Genomic DNA, 20,413 nt, shown 5'->3' on the forward strand with positions numbered 1-20,413 from the left:
CAATTAACACAGTGAAGTAGTTTTATATTATTCCAGTTTGTCTTAACACCCACCTTGCAGAGACAAGTTTTTTTCTCATTTTCTGTCCAAGAATCAAGTCCTCTTTCAAACTCTCAGTGCTTTTTCTAACCTGGTAGATAACCGATCTTTTTACGGATAATAGTATAGGCAGTGATGCTAATGTCTAAGCATATACAGATGCCTAACTGAATACTCAGTCTACAAATTCTACCCAAGTTTATTTTTTAAAAATATAATATTATATGTTCTAAATGCTGCATAGCTGTGAATATTAGATTATTTTCAGTTAGAAGTCAGTTTCACAATGAGCCACTATAATCGTATTTGTTACATGTTGGGTCCCTTATTTTCAAATTTTCTTTATGTCTCTGATAGAAAATTCTCAAAGTAGGCACAAAAGTTTGCACAAAAACAAGGTCATGCTGTCTCATCGTTTTCTAACTTGCTTTTTGAAAATGTTAGTATTTCTATTGCACTACTTATAGCAAAAGCATTAGGTGTGGTATCTTCTGGAAACACACATTCTGTGTGTAACTTATTCTGTCTGTATCTTATACTTGAATCCATTGTCCTATATACTAAATTTGAAAGATTTGCCTTAAATGCATTAATGTGTGTTTTTCTATTTGAAACTAACCAGGGTCCTACTTAAAAAAGAATCAAGATTATGCTCTAATTTATCATTTCCATTTGTCTTTGGAAACTGGAACATTTTAATATAATGTATGTTTTTATAGTTTTTCTAAATTAGTTTTTTTTAATTGAAGTATAGTTGATTTACAATGTTTCAGGTATATAGCAAAGTGATTCAGTTATACATATACATATATATTCTTTTTCAGATTCCTTTCCATTATAAGTTATTATAAAGTATTGAATATAGTTTCCTGTGCTATACAGTAGGACCTTGTTGCTTATCTATTTTATATATAGTGGTGTGTATCTGTTAATCCCAAATTCCTAGTTTATCCCTCCCCCATTCCCCTTTGGTAACTATAAGTTTATTTTCTATTTCTGTGAGTCTATTTCTATATTGTAACTTGTATCATTTGTATCATTTTTTTGGATTCCACATTTAAGTGATATATGATATTTGTCTTTCTCTGCCTGACTTACTTAACTTAGTATGATAATCTTTTAGGTCCATACATGTTGCTGCAAATTGTATTATTTCATTATTTTTTATGGCTAAGTAATATTCCTGTGTGTGTGTGTGTGTGTGTGTGTGTGTGTGTGTGTGCGCGCGCACCTTTTTTTATCCATTCATCTGTCAGTGGGCATTTAGGTTATTTCCTTGTCTTGGCTATTGTAAATAGTGCTGCTAAGAACATTGTGATGCAGGTACCTTTTCAAATTAGAGTTCTCATCTTTTCTGAATATATGCCCAGGATTGGGATTGCTGAATCATACAGTAACTCTAATTTTAGTTTTTAAGTGAACCTCCATACTGTTCTCCATAGTGACTGTACCAATTTACATTCCCACCAACAGTGTAGAAGGGTTCCCTTTTCTCCATACTCTGTCTGGCATTTATTATTAATTGACTTTTTGATGATGGCCATTCTCTCCAGTGTGAAGTGGTATCCAAAATTAGTAGAAAAGAAATCATAAAGATCAGAGCAGAAATAAATGAAATAGAGACTAAAAAAACCATAGAAAAGATCAATAAAACTAAAAGCTGGCCCTTTGAAAAGATAAACAAAATCGATTACGCATTAGCCAGACTCATCAAGAAAAAAAAAGGGAGAGGACCGAAATCAGTAAAATAGAAAATGAAAAAGGAGAAGTTACAACTGACACCATAGAAGTACAAAGGATCATAAGAGACTGCTATGAGCAACTATATGCCAATAAAATGGACAATGTAGAAGAAACAGACAAATTGTTAGAAAGCCACAATCTCCCAAGACTGAACCAGAAATAAATATAAATTACGAACTGAATTACCAGTACTGAAATTAAGTTAGTAATTAAAGAACTCCCAACAAACAAAAGTTCAGGACCAGATGGGTTCACAGGTGAATTCTACCAAACATTTAGAGTTATCATCTATCCTTTCAAAACTGTTCCAAAAAAATTGCAGGGGAAGGAACACTTCCAAACTCATTCCATGAGGCCACCATCAACCTGATACCAAAATCAAACAAAGGTATCACAAAAAAAGATAATTACAGGCCAATATCACTGATGAACATAGATGCAAAAATCCTCAACAAAATACTAGCAAGTCGATTCCAACAATGCATTCAAGGGATCATACACCATGATCAGGTGAGGTTTATCCCAGGGAGGCAAGGATGTTTCAATATCTGGAAGTCAATCAATGAGGTACACTGCATTAACAAACTGAAGAATAAAAACCATATGATCATCTCAATAGATGCAGGAAAAGCTTTTAATAAAATTCAAGCTCTGTTTGAATGATTAAAAACTCTCCATAAAGTGGGCATAGAGAGAACATACCTCAACATAATAAAGGCCATATATGACAAACCTACAGCCAGCATCGTACTCAATGATGAAACGCTGAAAGCATTTCTTCTAAGATCAGGAACAAGACAAGGATGCCCACTCTCACAACATTTATTCAACATAGTGTTGGAAGTCCTAGCCACAGCAGTCAGATAAGAAAAGGAAATAAATGTCACCCAAACTGGAAGGGAAGATGTAAAACGGTCACTGTTTGCAGAAGACGTGATACACTACACAGAAAGTCCTGACAGTGCTACCAGAAAGTTACCAGAGCTCATCAATGAATTTGGTAAAGTTGCAGGATACAACATTAATATTCAGAAATCTTGCATTTCTATACACTAACAATGAAATATCAGAAAGAGAAATTAAGGGGCCAATCCCATTTACCATTGCATCAAAAAGAATAAAATACCAAGGAATAAACCTATCTAAGGAGAAAAAAAGACCTGTACTCGGAAAACTTTAAGAGTCTGATGGAAGAAATTGAAGACCACACAAACAGATGGAAGGATATACCATGATCTTGCGTTGAAAGCATCCATATTGTTAAAATGACCATACTACCCAAGGAAATCTACAGACCCAATGTAATCCCTATCAAATTACCTATGCCATTTTTCACAGAACTGGAACAAAAAGTTTTAAAATTTGTACAGAATCATAAAAGAACCCAAACAGCCAAAACAATCTTTAGAGAGAAAAACGGAGCTGGAAGAATCATGCTCCCTGACTTCAGACTATACTGCAAGCTACAATAATGAAAACAACATGGTACTGGCACAAAAACAGACACATAGATCAATGGAATAGGACAGAAATCCAATCCCAGAAATAAATGCACACACTGATGGTCAATCTATGACAAAGGAGGCAAGAGTATACAATGGAGAAAAGACAGTCCCTTCGACAGTTGGTGCTGGGGAAACTGGACAACTACATGCAAAAGACTGAAATTAGAACAGTCTCTAACACCACACACAAAAATAAACTCAGAATGGATTAAACACCTAAATGTAAGACTGGATACTATAAAACTCCTAGAGGAAAACACAGGCAGAACACTCTGACATAAATCACAGCAATAATTTTTTGGATCCATCTCCTAAAGTAATGGAAACGGAAACAAAAACAAAAATAAACAAATGAGACGTAATTAAACTCAATAGCTTCTGCACAGCAAAGGAAACTATAAACAAAACAAAAAGGCAACCTACAAAATAGGAGAAAATATGTGCAAACAATGGTACCAACAAGGACTTAATTTCCAAAATATACAAACAGCTTATACAGCTCAATGTCAAAAAAAAAAAAAAAAACCACCAAACAATCCAATTAAAAAATGGACAGAAGACCTAAATAGACATTTCTCCAAAGAAGACAGACAAATGATCACAGGCCCATGAAAAGATGCCCAGCATCGCTAACTATTAGAGAAATGCGAATCAAAACTACATCGTGTTTTAAATAAAGCAAAAATAAAGTAGTATCTTTGATGGCAAGTAACTCTAAAGATAGAGGTTCTTTTGCCCCAGAAGTTTTGACTAGTGGCACCAGTTAAGTAAATTGATAAAGAACTCGAAGGTGATATGATACAGTGAAGTGTAGTAGGTTTATTGTCAGGAATATGGTGTCCAGTTTTGATTCTAGTCATAACTGGATGACTTTGAGTGTCTCCGGCTGGGTTCCCTAAGATGTGGACCCTGAGGTGGAGATCAGTGGGTAGGGGGTTTACTAGGGCATGCCCTTGGGATGAAAGCCTGGAGAGGGAGGACGCAGGACTGGACAGAGGAGAAGCTGGGCTGGGAGACAGTCACAAGGGCTTAGCCTGCACCATGAGAGCCCTGGCGCTGGGGTGGTCCTTCAGAGTTGCCCTGAGCTGGGACAAGGGGACGGGGCTTTATTCCCCCCACTCAGCTTGTCTTTGCATGCGGGTTTATCTTGGAGAGGAGTGGGGTCTCTGTTGAGGCAGCTCTTTCCACAGCAGGGCACTCCCAATAAGGAGTGCCAGCAGCGGGCTCTCAGCGGGCAGCATTCCTGGCAGCGGGGATTAGTTCTTCAGTCCTGAAGGGATGTATGGGCAGCCCAGCCCAGCATCTGCTACGTGGGGTAGGTCATTTTGCCCCTCTGAGCCTCAGTTGCCACAGCCGTAAAGTGGAGAAATGGGTTCACTTGATCTCTAAGTCTTCCCAACTTAAAAATCTTCCATTATAGTGCCGAGTACTTACTGGTTCTTGTTTCCTGAAGTCTCAGTTTGTAAATATGCCTTTGAAAATTCCTAGCAATACATGAAAAAATAGTGAGGAAGATCTTTATGAATGGATTTGGAGTAACTTTTAGGATAGGTTGTTAAATGAAAGAACCAACGTACAAAAACGTGTATAGCAGGATATCCTTTCTCTAGAAAGAAGGGAAAATGTGTGTGGCGGGGGTGTGTGTTGCAAAAACAAATACAGGAAGGATAAACCAGAAACTAATAAAATCTGTATGGGATACGGGTGGGACTGGGGTGGAGGGAATGAATATGGGAGGAGATGAGTATTTTATATACCTGCAAAATTAAATACAAGAATGGGAAGAAGCAAACCATAAATTGGAGTACAATAAAAAAAAAAAAACCAAATGAATGTAGCTATATGTCATATTGATAAAATAACTACACAGAGAAAATAATTGATTCAAGTAAAATTTGGTATCAGAACTCTGGCTGACTAGATTCCCTTAGTGGAATCTATTCTAAGAATAACAACAGAATTCAATGGCAACTAAAGTTTTAGTATGTTTATTGGTTATTAGTAACATTAGGATTATAATTTTGAAACTATATGTAAATATTGTAGAGAAAAGCACATAAGTAGATATTGTAATAGTATTAGGAATTAAGATTTTAAGAGAAAAAGATTAAAATAGAAAATAAAAGGTTTTTTTAACTTTTATATTAAATTTAAATACATGAGTTCTGGATTATTTGTTTGTTTCTATTGTCTTAGCCTTGCCCACTTGAAAAGGTTTACAAGTAATAGACTTAGTTGCAATGAGCACACCTGCTTCCCTGATCTTGATGTGAACATCATTTTCCATTAAAAATAAACAGAATTCCTTGGAGAATGGCTGAATCCATTTCTGGGGAAGACAAATATGAAATGAGTCAGAAATATTTTATAGACATTAAAGAGGAAGTTAAAAACCAGTGTGTTCCTATAAAAAGGATACAGAATCCATCCTAAAGGGGCTCCCTCCCGCCAGATTTGAAACCATTTGGACATCAAAAAGAATAAAGAATGTAACTGATTATAATACATTTAAATATATATGAAATTCCTGAGACCGTAGTAATATGAAGGTCAGGGAGAAGGAAAGGGTTCGGGGAGATAGAGACAGAGACAGAGAGAGGGAGAGAGAGACAGAGAGGGAGAAGACAGAGAGAAGAAAGAGAGAAAAGAAAGAATAAAAGGGAGGCTCATTTTTCCAGAAAAGTGCCAGGTAATAAATACAGAAGTAAGGATAAAACGAGGCAGCCCTTGCAAGCCCAACATAAGGATGAACTCTATGGATGCTAAAATAGTTGGATTACAGGTTTATTCATATGGCATCAAAATTTCAACTCACAGATTATTAATGATGAAGGAGAAGAAAATGTAACTTTACTCCAGAGAGATCTGGCCATGACCACTTTAACTAAGGGACCAAACTTAACCTCACAGATACTGGGATAGCCTGGTATTATTATGTGGCTCTTGGTGTGATGCAACATAAAGAACACAAAACTGTATAAGAAACATCTTCCCAGAGATGTCTAACCTGAATCTGATCAAGTTGCAAGACCTAACTTTCAGAGTACAGGAAATGTAGGGATAGAAGAGTATGTTGAACCACACCATGAGGAAACAGTCCGCCTTGTCCAGCATGTGTGAAACATTCTACAAAATAACTGGACTCCTCAAAAAGTCAATGTAAATAAATTTAAACAAAGAAAAGAGAGAGAGAGAAGCACTGTTCACTATTTTTTTTTATTTTTTATGGATTTATAGTCATTTTACAATGTTGTGTCAAATTCCAGTGTAGAGTACAATTTTTCAGTTATACATGAACGTAAAAACATTCATTGTCACATTTTTTTCTCTGTGAGCTACCATAAGATCTTGTATATATTTCCCTGTGCTATACAGTATAATCTTGTTTATCTAGTCTACATTTTGAAATCCCAGTCTATCTCTTCCCACCCCCCACCCACTTGGCAACCACAAGTTTGTATTCTGTGTCTATGAGTCTGTTTCTGTTTTGTTTGTTTGTTTTTTAGATTCCACATTTGAGCGATCTCATATGGTATTTTTCTTTCTCTTTCTGGCTTACTTCACTTACAATGACATTCTCCAGGAGCATCCATGTTGCTGCAAATGGCATTATGTTGTTGGTTTTTATGGCTGAATAGTATTCCTTTGTATAAATATACCACCTCTTCTTTATCCAGTCATCTGTTGATGGACATTTAGGCTGTCTCCATGTCTTGGCTATTGTAAATAGTGCTGCTATGAACATTGGTGTGCAGGTGTTTTTTTGAAGTAGGGTTTCTTCTGGATATATGCCCAGGAGCAGGATTCCTGGGTCATATGGTAAGTCTATTCCTAGTCTTTTGAGGAATCTCCATACTGTTTTCCACAGGGGCTGCACCAAACTGCATTCCCACCAGCAGTGTAGGAGGGTTCCCTTTTCTCCACAGCCTCTCCGGCATTTTTCATTTGTGGATTTTTGAATGATTGCCATTCTGACTGGTGTGAGGTGATACCTCCTTATAGTTTTGATTTGCATTTCTCTGATAATTAGTGATATTGAGCATTTTTTCATGTGCCGATTGATCATTTGTATGTCTTCCTTGGAGAATTGCTTGTTTAGGTCTTTTGCTCATTTTTGGATTGGGTTGTTTGTTTCTTTCTTATTAAGTCATAATGAGCTGCTTATATATTCTAGAGATCAAGCCTTTGTCGGTTTCATTTGCAAAAATTTTCTCCCATTCTGTGGTTGCCTTTTTGTTTTACTTACGGTTTCCTTTGCTGTGCAGAAGCTTGTAAGTTTAATTAGGTCCCATTTGTTTATTCTTGCTTTTATTTCTATTGCTTGAGTAGACTGTTCTAGGAGAACATTTTTGAGATGTATGTCAGATAATGTTTTGCCTATATTTTCTTCTAGGAGGTTTATTGTATCTTGTCTTATGTTTAAGTCTTTGATCAATTTTGAGTTTATTTTTGTGTATGGTATAAGGGACTGTTCTAGCTTCATTGGTTTACATGCTGCTGTCCAGTTTACCCAACACCATTTGCTGAAGAGACTGTCTTTATTCCATTGTATATTCTTGCCTCCTTTGTTGAAGATTAGTTGACCAAAAGTTTGTTGGTGTTCACTATTTTGAAACACTGAAGGCTGAAAGGCTAAAAACAACAATCAGTGCAAGAATTGAGCACAGTTGTAGAAATGTGAATTTGAACTACATATTAGATTGTGTGGAATTGCTGCCATTTTTTTAGATGTGATTGTGATATTGTCCAAGTCAACATAATCATATCTGGGCCATGCTAATTGGAATCCTCAGTTCTAAACAAAAGGCCATATACAGGGCAGTATCTTCCTACAATCTCCGAAAGGTAGCCTGAAACACACCAACCTATACATAAAACCACCAGGCTGAATTTGCCCACGAACATTTACAAGATGGTGAACCAAGGAAAAATAAACCCATTTCCCAGCCAGCCCCCCTCTGCCCCAAAGGAAGGGAGGTAGTGGTGGAGGTGTTCTATGGGAATCGAGCAAAAGCCACAGGGCTTAAGCTTGTCCAGATAAGGAAATGAAAACAACTCAAAGATCTTTAAGAAGTTTGGATTGAACTGTTCAGCTAGTTCATACCGCCCCCCTCCTTTTGTTCATTTTCATTTAATGTGGCATTTTCTCTTTCCTACTCTGATGTGCCCACAGTTCATTTTTCTTCATTGACTGGAACAAAATGATTCATATTTTTAATGTGTACTGGACGTTTGATATTAAAAATTCCAGACGCTCAACCCTTCTCCCCCACCTACTTGTTGCTTACAGTGAACCTCTTTTCAATGAATAGCTAGTGAAAGTAGCTGTTAAATAAAAATGAATGTTATATATAAAATTGTTAAATGTTATTTTCTACCTTGTAAAGAAAAAAAAATGTATCAGTGTGGAATGTATAATTTGTAGTCAACCAGGAAGACTGTGGCAACTTAAATGGCATCGGGCATGGAGTGGGCAGAAAAGCTAAAGACATCAAGAAAAGCTGGAGGATATACGGAGATTACAAGATAATCACCAGGGGTTTGATGTGTTTACTGAGTAAGGTTCTCGGAAAAACAACCCTGTGGGTGCGTGTTACTAGCACATTCCCTCCAAATGAGAGACATCATTTCTTCTCCTGAATTTACTGGACCAAGTTCCTCAGTTCTAGTATGTTGCGTGTCTGCATATGGAGCTCTAAAATTAACTTTCAAAGCAGGCATAACGAGCTGTTGGCCTGGATTTTATTTGGTCTGTACAGTATTTTTAAAAAATCAGAAATGTACACATAGAAACCCAAATTTCCAATTTCTCTTGACATATTGGAAGATCTGGCAACACTGGGCTTGAATTTCCTCCTCATAAAGGTTGATTGTCTCCCATGGCGATGAAGTTGGGATTTGCTACAATCCCTGGAAGTCCCTGTTGCCTATCCAGGCAGCTTTACTTAAATGGCAAGCATCTGAGTTTGAGACCTACATTATCCAGTTTCAATTCATTTAGATAAAATAATTTCTTTTGACAAAAATAGGTATTTATATCTAGGAAGGCACCTTGTGCATTCAAGGTGTAAAATGCCACAAGGCATTTTCCTTTACATCATTTTATTTACTCCTCCCAACAACTCTTATAGCCATTCTCAATATCTCAATATATGATTCTGAATCTTGGAGAGGCTGTGTGACTTATCCATGGTCACACAGTTGACAAGGAACAGAGCCAGTATTCAAAGCCTATACTGTCAGAGACCAAAGAGAATGTTAGTTTGCAGTAATCTACAGCTGATGTCCTTGAAGAACAATAAAGGAACGTAGAAACACATAATAAAGGACTATGGGTCAAAGACCCAAGAATTAGGACTGAGAACACAGGCTTGTTTTTCTGAGGACTTAAGTACTTATTAGTTGGTAAACTTGGGAAACCCCTTTTCCTGTCTTGACTTGAGTTTCACAATGTTTAAAATGAGGACGGGGTCGGGTAAAAGAGGAGACTTTGAAAGGCTCTGCCCCTCTGTCTTCCCCGTGTTTGGTACCTAATCTGAAAATGGATTTGTTCCTTTTCTTTGGCTCCCTCTGCTGGCCATGGAGCAAGAGAACACATTTGCCTCCCAAGCCACTTAAAGATTTAATTCAATTGCCTATGGAGGGCTTGCCCTGTACGAGGGAATGGTGGATTTCTGGTTACTTGGTGAGGAGACAGACTAGGAATGATCGTGAGTCACTTTTTGATCACCATTAAGCAGAGACAAAGAAGTGAAGGTCTAAAGCAACTCAAGATTCTGTTACATACATGGGGATTACAGAATCAGAAAACATACTGATAATCATGGAAATAATGAGAACTAATATTTATTAAGGACTGACAATAGGCCAGGCACTACCTAATGTATTTTGTATCTTTAATTTCCATTTCATTCTTAAGTAACCCTATCAAAGATTCCATTTATTATCCTTACTTTGTGCTGGGAGAGAAGTTCAAATGCAACCCCTTCTTTTTCCAGATGAAGAAATTGAGGTCCAGGGACGCTAAGTGACTCAAAGTCACACAGCAGCAGATGACTGTTGGCAGAACTAAGACTATAAGCTAGTCCAGAAATCTTTTTATTCCCTCATCCAGCTTCTCCAATTTAAAACCTCGCTGAGATAGGACTAATAATTAACAGGACGAGGGGTGTAATTAGAGGCTTAGCTTCTGAGAGGTGAAAGGGGCCTTAGAGGCTACTAGTGTGGCTTCCTGCTCTGACAGAAACTTCTCTCCATATCCCTGCAAAGTGGGTACGTAGCAATTGAGTTAAAACCTACGTCTAGTCCTAATTTTGTTCCTGGAGCTCTACAGATCTAAGCCCTGTTTTGTACACAGTCTTTCAAGAATTTGAAAACAACTGTTGTGAACTTAAAAAATGAACATTATGTCTATGCTAAAATCCCCAACTTTATTCATCTTTTGTGTTATACATGAATTTTAGAACAAGGTTCATTATAAACCTGGTTGTCCTCCACTGATGGACCCCAAAGATGGCCTCCAATGAATGATACCTCCTGGTATTCATCCTCGGTAGTCCCTCTCATACTGGGGTTTGGCTGCCCTTTGGCCTCCAGAGAATGGGCAGGAGTGGCTGTGCCAGTTTTGGTACTAAGACTTAAGAAAGACCAACAACTTTTACCTTTGTGCTCTTGGAGCTGGCCTCCATGTAAGACCTTTGGCTACCCTTCTGGCAAGGAAAGGTCCCAGGGGATGAGATGCCACGTGGAGGAGAGCTGAGGTGACAGCTCTGTGACGTCACCCATCTTGGATGTCCTGGCCATGGAGGACTCAGGTCCAGAGTACTCCAGCCCTGGCTACTGTCTGACTGCCACTGCAAGAGAGATTCTAAGCAAAATCAACAGAAGAACCACACATCTGAACCCAATCAGCACAGAGAATCATGAGAGGTAAGAATAAACTTTTTTTGAGCCACTAAGTTTGTGTGACTTGTTAGGCAGCAATAGATAACTTGAAACAACCCATTCAAAAAATATTCCCAGAAACACCATTGGTATGTCTAGTGCTGAGGGAAGAATGAATAGAGCCTCTGTTTATCCTGACACTGTTAACACTGTCCTGGATTTAATTTATATTTGGCAACTGCATCATCAGAGCCAACGTGTGGCCAACTGTGAATCCCTGGCATTTGTATCTGAGTGGCTGTTTGGTACCTTCCCTCCAACGTCTTCCTAAGTGATGTTATGGACCTAAATAAAGGACTTCGGGTTTTTTCCAGGGGGTGGGGTAGTGTTTCTTGGTAATTTTCATATTGTCTGTTGTGATTCATCATTCCAGCTTGATGAGATTTTTAGAAAAAAATTCAGTTCTGTCATCTTATATAGTAATTATCTCTTGTGTCCTCTGTAATTTGACAAATATATCATACATATATTATCAGAATCTTTGATAAAATAGATGAATAGGACCAGGCAAATTCAATCTATTTTCAGGACACCAAGGATTTCCTTCTGAGTAGGTGTAGATACATTAATTGAACAACACTTTTAGGAAATGGTCATTCCAGCTAAAAAGATCTATTCAAATCTGTTCTCCAATGTAATAATTATCACTCATGTCCTCTGCAAGTTAACGCATGCCATACATATTTTATGCAAGTCTTTGACAAAATGATTGAATAGGATGGGGAGATTCAGGGTCCCTTGGCAGGATACTACAGTCCTTCTGCTGAGTAGGTTTGTTCCACTGACCGGGCAGTGCTTTCCGGAAGTAATCACTCCAGCTATGAGTCTATTTATTCTGTTGTTCACCAAGCTGCTTTTCTTCTTTTTTGGTTCACAGTGGCATTGCAGACAACGTGCTTTGCCTAAGTCAAGGAATATTTGGTCTCTAGCCTTTTCCTGAACTTTCTGGGTAAAACTGTCCAATAATGTGGCTTAAATTTAGTCTGACATGACTGGTTATTAATCCACTCATGTGGGCTCCTAATGAACACCTTTACTTCCTGCACAGTCATGAGCAATCTCTTTCAGAATTTGAAGAGCACAAGTTTTGCTGTCAAACATACCTGGGTTGAAATCTTGACTATTTTTACTGTGAACTAAGGCAAGTTTCCCACTTTCTCTGTGCATCAGTTTCTTCATCCGTAAAATGAGGATAAGAACACTTTCTTCGTAGGTTTGATGTAATGATTAAAATGAGGTAATGTGTGGACTATAGACAGCACCATGCTTGGCATATACTAACTCACCACGTGCTGGGTTTCATTACTCTTACCGTTTTATTATTGTCATGATAAGTTGCTCAATCTGTAGTTTCTAAAACTGACCTCTTTCTTCTCACTTGTCTGAAAATTTGAATAACACATGCCTATCCCTAGTCTTTTGGCACTGTGTTGAAGAATGTAATAAAAATAAAAATAGTACTGTCTTCTATCTGCCATCTGTTAACATTAACCATCTGCCTAAGGCTATGGGCCTATCTCTTTTTTGTTCTTCTTGCTCAAAATATTGATTAAAATGTGTCCGCCATCCCCGTGCCCAACCGGAACATTTTTTCGGCCCCAGATTTGCGTAGCTCAACATATTTGGGGCTCCGGCCGCCGTCAGACAGACCCTCTGGGACCACACCTTTGTTCTGTCTTTTTGCATAGGTCTTTCATCGCCAGGAGTGGGTGAGGCCAGACTCGGAGGTCCTTTAGGTCTTGCAGAATGGGGAAGGAAACCAGGCAACATTAGGAAGTCATGGGATCTAGGGTTAGGGAGCAGACTTGGAGAAGCAGGAGTGCATCCTAGTCATGGGGGAGCTAAGGCACCAGGAAGGGAAATGAAATAGGATTGCAGACGCAAGAACCCGGCTACCAAGTCATAGAACCAGGCACCAGGCCAACATAGTGAGAGACCAGAAAGTACAGACCCACCTCCAAAGTTGGTGGTACCAGATCCTGGGTTTGAGTTCACTGTGTGAGTACTATCAGGTGGCCCGGCTCGGGGGGTTATTGTCCTGCCCCGGCAGGGAGCCAAGCAAGGAACTTAGCTATCCTCCAGAATTCCTGACGCATGCTCATCCCATCCACTTCTTCCAGCTTGTCCTGAATTAAATCCTGAATTAAAAAGAGCCCTTCTTTTTCATCATTTCTGAGTCTTTTGTGAGATGACCTCATTGTAAGGCTAGTCAGAAATCTTATCAGATGCCTTTCTTTCAGCAGGATGACAATATTTGACTACAGCTGGGTGGGATCTAGGTCATTGGTGACTTTCTGAGTACTCAAAATGTCAATTTAAGGCTAGGACAGATCTGATAAGAATGGAGAGAGGCAGTGATGGGTTACACTTCATGGGGCAGTCATTTTTAATCCACTTTAATGACCCAAGGGAATGGTACTGGTTATAATTCTCTGGCTGTCTGTACTAGCAAGGTGCCCTTAGGTGTCCCTTAAAAGCCATTTAAGAATTTGACATTTTAAAATCTTTTAAAACTAAAAAATATTTTCAAAAAATTTTTTAAAGAGATGGAGAAATAAACTCCATCACAATCCCACCTCCTGGTGAAAATCTCTGTTAAAATTCTGGGGTGTATGTGAGCTAGCTTCTTTGTGCCCTCCTGTCCCCCTGCCCTGCCCCCTTTCTCCTTTCTCTCTTTGGACCTCAAGGGCAGAGAGCTGAGTTATTTATACTTTCCAGTCATGGCATATTATCAACATTTGCATGTCTTTGACTTTGCTTCTTTCTTCATTTTATTATTTCTCCCCTCCTCCTAAGTCTTTACTCTCAGTCTCCCCTCCTACCACTGGTAGCTGTTCTAAGATGCTATATGCTTGCATTTGCACGTATCATTGAAGAATATATTGTATTTATGTGTTTTCAATTTGCATAAATGGTGCTTGCTATAGGTCTTGTTCTGTTTCTTTTTATTTTTTTAACTCAACACTGTTTCTATATTTATAGTGTGGATGTCCATCTGGCTCATTGTTGCTAACAGCTACGTGGAGTTTGATAGTACATATCCACCACATATTATTTATCTATTTCCCTAGTGATGGGCTTCCAGCTTGTTTCTGAAATCTTGCTGTCAAAACAACACAATAAACATCCCCATGTACATGCCCCTCTGCACCTGATTATCAGAAGTGTAGAGACATGAATGAGACTGCCGAATCATAGGGATACACATATTTAGTATCGCTAAGTACTTCCAGATTGCTCTTCAAATGGTCATAACGTTCTTTTTCATTGAGAAATGACTCACATACTATAAAATTCACTCTTGTAAAGTATATAATTTAGTAGTTTTAAAATTATTCACAGAGTGGTACATCTAATTGCAGAACATTTTCAGCACCTCCAAAAGAAACCTGGTAACTATTAGCAGTCACTCCCTATTTCCTCTCCCCCAGCCCCTGTCAACCTGGGGCTGAAAATCTACTTCCTGTCTCTATGGATTTGCCTATGCTGGACGTTTCATATGAATAGAATCATTCTATATGTGGCTTTTTGTGTCTGGTTTCTCTCACTTAGCAAATTGTTTTCAAGGTTCATCCATATTGTAGCATGTATCAGTACTTCATTCCTTTTTATTGTTAAATAATGTTCCATTGTATGGAGATACCACATTGTATTTATCCATCCATCAGATGATGGACATTTGGGTTGCATTTTGGCCACTATGGATTTCGCTTCTATGAATAGTCATATTCGAGTTTTTGTGTGGACATATATTTTCAGTTCTTTTGAATATAGTCCTGGATCTTATGGTTAATCCACATAAGTATTAAGGACTATTTCCCAAAGCAACTGTACCATGCCCTATTCCTCCCAGAAATATATGAAGAATCTGATTTCTGTACCTCCTCGCCAACTCTTGTTATGATCCATCTTTTTTATTATAGCCATTTAAGTAGGTAGCGTCTCATTGTTTTGCATTTGCATCTCCTAATGGCTAATTATTTTGAGCATCTTTCTATGTGCTAATTGACCATTTATATATCTTCTTCAGAGGAACATACATGTAAGTCCTTTGCCCATTTAAAATTAGTTTATTTGTCCTTTTATTAGGGAGCTATGGTAGTTTTTTAAAATACACTATGGATAAAAGTTGCTTATCAGGTATGTGGTTGCAACTATTTTCACCCATTCTGTAGACTGTCTTTTCACTTTCTCAACTGTATCCTTGAAACACAAAAGTTAATTCCTATGAAGTCCAGATTATCTATTTCTGTTGTGGTTGTTTATGCTTTTGGTATAAACCATTTGTCTCATCCAAGGTCATAAAGTTTTATGTCTGTTTTCTTTTAAGAGTTTTGTAGTTTTGGCTCTTACATTTAGAGGTTTTGATAAATTATGAATTAATTTTTGTGTATCTTATAAGGTATAGATCCACATTCATTCTTTTGTGTGTGGGATATGCAGAATATTCAGTCGTTTCAGCACCGTTTCTTGAAAAGACGATTCTTTTCCCCATTAAATTGTCTAGGCATTCTTGTTGAAAATCATTTGATTCTTTTTTTTTTTTTAAGTTTCATTGGGACACAGCCATGCTTTTTCTTTTTTTAAATTTGGGGGGTGGGGTGGTGGTAATTAAGTCTATTTAATTATTTGTTTAATGGAGATACTGGGGATTGAACCCAGGACCCTGCCCACCCTGAAAATCATTTGATTCTGAATGTGAAGACTTATTTCTGGACTCTCAATTCTACTTCACTGTTAAATGTCTATCCTTATCCGCACTGTCTTGATGACTGCCACTTTGTACTAAGTTGTAAAATTGTGAATTGTGAGTCCTCCAACTTTGTTCTTTTTCAAGATTGTTTTGGGAGGGTTTGGGAGTGTTAACCATCTGCATTCGTTTTCTTCAGGTTCTGTTATAAATTAGCACCAAACTAGTGGCTTAAAACAACAGAATTTTGTTACCTTACAGTTCTGTAGCTCATGAATCCCATACTGATTCACCGAAATCGAGGTGTTGTCAGGTTTGTGTTCCTCCCTGGGTGCTCCAGGGGAGAATCCATGTTCTTGACTTTCCTAGCTTCTAGAACCCACCTCACTCCTTGGCTCCCGAGCTGCTTCTCCACCTTTGCAGCTAACGGGGTGGGGTGGGGGACCCCGTCCTTCTGATGCTGTGACACTGCTCCCCAACACATCCTGTCTCCTGTAGTCACACTCCCCTCCCACAGCCATGTTGTGTAGTTCTAAGCATGCAAGGCTTGCCCTTCTTTTGTTAAATGTCTTTGTAAATGTTATTCTTTTTGATACTGTTGTAAACGGAATTGTTTTTGTAATTTCATTCTCGGATGGTTTATTGCTACTGTACAGATATAAAACTGATTTTTTTAATCTTCTATCCTGCAAACTTGCTGAACTCATTTATTATATCTGGTGGTATATCTTGTGAAATCCTTAGGATTTCATACATGAAAGATCCTGTCATCTCAAAGTAGAGGTAGTTTTACGTTTTACTTCCTGTTTTCCAATCTACATGTCTTTTACTCTTTTTTTTTTTTTTTTTTTTTTTTTTGCCTAATTCCCCTGGCTACGACCTCCAGTAAAATGTTGAATAAAAGGACCAGAGTGGACCTCCCTGTCTTGTTCCTGATCTGGGGGGGAAGATCTCAGTCTTTCACTGTTAAGCGTAATGTTGCGGTGTGTTTTCTGTAGATGCCTTTTATCTGGTTAAAGAAGTTCCTTTATTACTAATTTGTTGAATGTTTTTATAATAAAAGTGTTTTGCATTTTTGTCACATGATTTTTCTACTTCTATTAAGATGGCAATATACCCTCCCATGTTTTTCTCCAGACGCTTTATAGATTTAGCTTTCATGCTGAAGCCTATGAAACATCTTGAACTATTTTTTTGTATATTGAGTTACCCTGAAGTAGGAGTCAAGGTTTCCTTTTTTTTCTAGCTGTTGAGTACCAGTTTTCTTTCTCTATAGGACTGCATGGGCTCCTTTATTGAAAATCAGTTTACCCTATGAGTGTGGGTCAAAGTCTGAATTCTCTATTCTGCTCCATTAATCTGTTTGTCCCTCCAATAGAAATACTGTCCTGACTACCATGGCTTTATAGGAAGTCTTAAAATTAGATACTTAAATCCTCCAACTGTATTCCTCTTTTCTTTCAGTTTGTTTGACTCTTCTAGTTCCTTTGCTCTTGCATATACATTTTAGAACCAGCTTGTCAAAAAAAAAAAAAAAAAAAAAGAATCAGCTTGTCAATTTCTACAAAAAATACATGCTGAAAAATTTTGATTGGAATTGCATTAAATCTGTAAGTCATTTTTATTGCTTGATAGATTTTTAGATTAGTTTGGTAGCTCCATTAGGCAACTAAGTAATTTGGTTAGTTTCTTTATTGAAGCTAGGCTGTAATTCATGAACTAAGCATGGCCCTGTGCAGATTCTTTCCACCTCAGTATATGATGAGAACTGTCAAGGCTAAGTCAGTCATGTGACTTGGATTGTTTAAGTGTCAGCAAATTTACACACCTGGAGATTTTTCCTCATCAATTTTTTTTTTTAATGTTAGCAAAGCAGATATACAGCTGAATTTGTAAATGCGAAATCATAATAGAATTAGCTGACACTTATGAAGAGGAAAGTAAATTCCCGTCTCTGTTGAATTGGTCACAGGCATTTCCTTTATATTTTCAACAACACAGAGAAAGCAAGTGGTAGTATTGTTGCAGAAAAAATGTGTTACAGCTTGGTGTTACAGCTCAGTTGTGCCAGCAATCTGGATCCAGGAGAGAGACCAAGCAGCACTTGGAGAGTTGGAGAACTCAGGTTTATTACGCCAGTGGGCCCAGAGGAGTTAACAGTCCAAGCTCTGGACCCTGTCTGTAGGTTTACACAGGCTTTTATAGGCTGCCAGTTTACACTTTGCAACATCATATGCAAATAAAGTATAACAAAAGTTGACTAATTAGAAATAAGCTTTGTAGAAATGGACCAATCAGGAGGGAAAGAAATAACCAATCAGGAGTGAGCTCAGGGAACCAATAGAATTTTAGGGGTAAGTAAGCTGTTTCAGAGGCAAAAAGTGAGACAGAGCCTCTGGGCCAGGAAACCAGATGGTGCTGGCAGGAGAGTAGTGGCCCTGCGGGGGTCCTGCCGGTCTTTTTATGGGGCTTCCCACCTCAGTATTGTTCCCACTTTATGGATAAAGATGCCGAGGTTTAGAGGGCCACACAGCTATTCAGCGGTGGGTCAGAATTTTAATCTAGAGCCTGACCTCTCAAGCGCTGGCCATACAGCCTCCAACCTGTGATTGCACGGATTCCTTTCAAGGCCTTGTTCCAAAGGTAAATGGTTCAGCACCAGAACAGCTATTCCTGCCCTTGGTCCCAGGCTGAGAACAGGCTCCTGGATTGGCAGTGTGTGGTCCTCTTTCCTCCTCTATCCATGGAGGTCTTTTTGGCTATCAATGTATTATCTATTAAATTACAATCTGATTCTCAGAATATCACCAGGTGATATCGGCCATCAAAACTTCCTTTAGTAGAGGTGATTTCCTGTATGCAAAAGTTGGGAAGTACTGTGCCACTTTTTGTCAGCGTTTCTTTCCAAAAGCCTGAAGTCTTTGGGCAAAATATATAGACAAACAAGCAATAAATAGGAAGTCTGAAACAACCACTGCTACTAGAGGTTAGAGCAGTTTAGGAATTTTAGTTTTGTACCTAATCAGCCCTCACAGAAGGCTGCAAGGATGTTAAATATTTGGATTTCTTTTTATGGTGTGTTTTAGTTTTGTAAGCATTTTACAGAGTGTGCATTTTTTGATGTAATAGTAGATACTAAAGATTTTTTCCACAATTCAGGTAAATTCAAGACTTCCTCCTTGCCTAAAAATAATTTCACTCCTGGCAGATAGCTGCTTTTAGTAATAGTAGGCAAATGCATTTTCCTCTTGGTATAAAAATAAAAATATTTTGTGAAAATCTTACAGAAGACTCTGATAGAAGGATACAGAGCTGAGGTAAGCTTGTGCTACAAAGCCCCAGTGTTCTCCTAAGCAATTAGACATCAGAGTAAATCACCTGTCTTCAGTCTTTATAGATTCCATGTTGTTATTCACCAGAGTTGAAGGACAGTCTCAGTGGAAATGTTAACTATAACCAGATATTTGATGATATTAAGAAATTATTGATAATTATTTTTATGTGTGATATATTTGAGCAACAAAACACTTTCTTTAAGTAAAGAAAGTGTGTGCCTGTATGTATGTGTAAGCAATTTAAAAGAAATAATATCTTATATCTTAAGGATTGGACTTTTAAATGTGACATTTTTACTCCAGTTATTCTGTTCAACAGCTGAGTATCAACTCTGGCTTTTAATGGTTAGAAAGATCCTACAACCTTTGACATGCTCTGAGATCTCAACTGATTGGGAAATCAGAGAAATTCTATCTTTGACATTAAAATAAATGCTTAAGTTTTGTGGTTGACAAGGAAGAGAGGAGGTGAGATGTTTCAATTCTAGCTCCTAAAGAATCTATTTTTAAAAATAGGTATTTGACTCTAACTGACTTCTGACACAGATCATTCAACCTCATAGACGTTCTCTTGGGTAAGAGCCTGGCCTAGGCAAACCCACTGTAAACTGGGGGAGGAGTTGAGTGTAAGTACTTGGAACAAAAGGACTCCTTTTATTTTTTTCACTTAAAAAAACCTTCCTGGGGTTGATTTCTGTAAGAACATTTCCTGTTTGTAATCCTAGTCATCAACCACCAAGTGGTGTTTAAGGAGCACCTGCATGGAACATAGATTCCACAATTCAACCTGAGAACTCTAATTTTGGGTTGCCTCTTCCTCTGATAAGTAGGAGGCTCTGGTCCTGACTCATCTAGCATCTCTGTTTTTGGCAGAATTTGGATCAGGGCGCAGGATTTCACATTGTTGCAAAGGATTTCTCTAACTCCTCCTTGCCTTTTCTCGAATCTAGGGTCTCTTCACCTCTGCAATCTAGACATTTGGGAATGAATGTTTCTTTATCGTGGGGGAGGGCTGGCTGTCCTGTGCGTGGCAGGATGTTTAGCAGCGCCTCTGGCTTCTACCCACTTGATGGCAGTAACATTCCCACCCCAGCTGTGACAACCAAAAGTGTCCCTCCCCAGATACTGCCAGGCATCCCCTTGCAGGGATCGTGGGT

The 20,413-nt window shown here is 38.2% G+C and overlaps 1 protein-coding gene across 1 annotated transcript in view; it reads left to right on the forward strand.

Moving 5' to 3' along the window:
- Window positions 1-20,413, forward strand: part of ALDH1A2 (aldehyde dehydrogenase 1 family member A2) — a 267,478-nt gene that overhangs the window by 62,248 nt on the left and 184,817 nt on the right. The gene's annotated exons all lie outside the window — the stretch shown is intronic.

Source organism: Camelus dromedarius, chromosome 5 (genome assembly GCF_036321535.1).
Source record: "Camelus dromedarius isolate mCamDro1 chromosome 5, mCamDro1.pat, whole genome shotgun sequence".
Lineage (NCBI taxonomy): Eukaryota > Metazoa > Chordata > Mammalia > Artiodactyla > Camelidae > Camelus > Camelus dromedarius.